The sequence below is a fragment of the Morus notabilis genome, unplaced genomic scaffold (assembly GCF_000414095.1).
Source record: "Morus notabilis unplaced genomic scaffold, ASM41409v2 Scaffold1315, whole genome shotgun sequence".
Taxonomy (NCBI): Eukaryota; Viridiplantae; Streptophyta; class Magnoliopsida; order Rosales; family Moraceae; genus Morus; species Morus notabilis.
The window spans coordinates 224,236-226,698 of NW_010361046.1; positions in this window are offsets into that span (position 1 = coordinate 224,236).

A 2,463-nucleotide genomic window follows, 5' to 3' on the forward strand; every position below is an offset into this window, starting at 1 on the left:
TGTCCTTCTATTATTTTATTTGTTAATTGTGTTATGATAAGTCTTGTTCCATTGCATAGTCCAGCAGATTGATTTAGATTTCTTAGAAGCATTATTGGAGTTCCGAGTTTAAGATTTAGTTCATGTGGTGGTAAACCGTTGAAATTTAAATTGTGTAAAAATTCTTGAGGATATAAGAGATTTAGTTCTTCTATGTTTTCTAATGAAGGCAGTATTGTATCATAACTATAATAAGTTTTTACATCATTAGGTACTAAGGATAATATATAATTATTTATATCGTCAGCAGTTTTATTTTTCGGTGTTACAATTGCGCGTTGTATTAGGTACTCAATGTTATTAAAATTGTTGTTAAAATTATCATATATTAATGTTGTCATTTTGTCAATTGGATCTAGGTCAAAATCAACAAAGTATTTTTCTTGTATTTTTATCCATGTAATATCTTCATTTTCTAAATCTTTTATTCGTTCAACAGTACCATTTCCTATATCTAATGTCCATTTTGAAAAATTTTCAATCTCCTTTTTTTCTTCTGATGTTGTATTAAAATGTTTTAATCGCATATTTTCTGTTAATGTTAAAACCTAAAAGTGTGGCTATAAATAAGAATTATTTATGCATGCATCTATTATGTGTTCTTTTGTTCCTGTAGGTAAAACATGTAGGATTTGTCGAAAATCACCTCCTAGAATAACTGTCATTCCACCAAATGGTTGGTTAAAATTGTTTCGTAAATCCTGGAGTGTTTTATCTAATGCTTCAAAATAATATTTATTAGTCATAGGTGCTTCATCCCATAAAATTAATGATATTTTTTCAATTAAATGTGCTAATTGCGTTCCCTTTTTTATATGACATGCTGAAAATTTATCTATTGATAGTGGTATTCGAAATCTAGAATGTGCAGTTCTTCCTTTGGGCAATAATAGTGATGTTATTCCTGAAGATGCGACAGCTAGAATTATTTCATTATTAGATCTAATTTTTGTTATAATTGTATTCCACAAATATGTTTTTCCAGTCCCTCCATGGCCATAAATAAAAAATAAGTTGTTTTGTTTATCAATAACAAATTCTAAAATCTTATGGTAAATAATTCGTTGTTCATTGTTTAAATTTTCTACTAATAAAAAATTTTCTATTTTTAATTTATTTATATCATAATTAAGTTCTTCTCTTAAAAGTTTATTGTTTAAATCATTTATTAGTGAACCAGTAGGAAGTGGTAGATTAAAATGAGCTAAAGTTGATGAATTTAGGTTTAATAATTTTTCTAGTTCATGTAATATAAAATTATATAATTCATTTTCTGGTATTTCAAAATATAGGTTCTTAAATTTTTTTTTAATTTTGTATAAGATATCATCAGTCATAAGTTTCCAGTTTTTTTCACGTAATTTGAGTGGGTTATTTACATTACAAAATAATAATATAATAATAAATAGATGTCGTAGTTGTGACGATGTAGACCAAAAAGATGTCTCTAATATGGATTGTTCTCATTCTCTATCATCTCCTAATAAACCTAATCCATAACATGTTGCCTAATATGTTTCATGTGTTATGTTATCAATAGTTCGAAGATTTTCATAGCTTATTATTCCTTTTCGATGATTTAGTAATAATTTTAGATAATATAATTCTCCAGAGTTTGGATGAATATAATATAATCGGCCTATTGTATGTCCTATTTGTCTAGAAGACTAATATTTATATCTACTATTCTAAACATATTTAGTTGAAAATGTTGGAAAATTAATGGCATCGAGTGCGCAGCGGAATTTAAAAATTTTAATCAACGTCAAAGCCAAACAAGAACATGTTCATGATGCTATATAACATAAATACTAAAGATCTAAAACATACCTTTTGAGATTTCAGGAAACTGCACGTCTGACAGATCTAAGCGTTCCAAACAGCAACCGGAAGAGCCTCAACCAACTGGTCTTCTTTGCTATTCTCGTTTCCACAATCGGTGTGCGGGTGGGCACACGTCGTTTAATCTCCTCTAGGTATTCTTGATCTCCTTCCAATCACAAGAGAACCAAAGAAAAAATTGTTCTTGAGAATTAAATAATTTTTCCTCTCAGGAATCTTTTATCAATAGCCTCCAAAAAGTCTCTCAAGTGATCTAATGAGTAATGTGACTTAATAGGCTATTTATAGTGTTTAGGAAGTCATACTTTCGTAACAAAGTTCTAATCGCATCCAGAGTCGATTTTGCCATGTCATCATGCATTTTACGTTACAACCGGTCGACCGGTGACAGAGACGTTATAACTCACCGGTCGAACCGGTCGACCGGACCGGTCGACCTGTGACCGGTCTACCCAACCGGTCGACCTGTCTGCACTGACGAAAGTTATTTTTCCTAGTTTTTCAATACGGGAAACTTGCATAGAGCCTCAGTTTTGATTCAAACAACCCAATAGAGAAATTGCATGATTAAAACAGTCATAT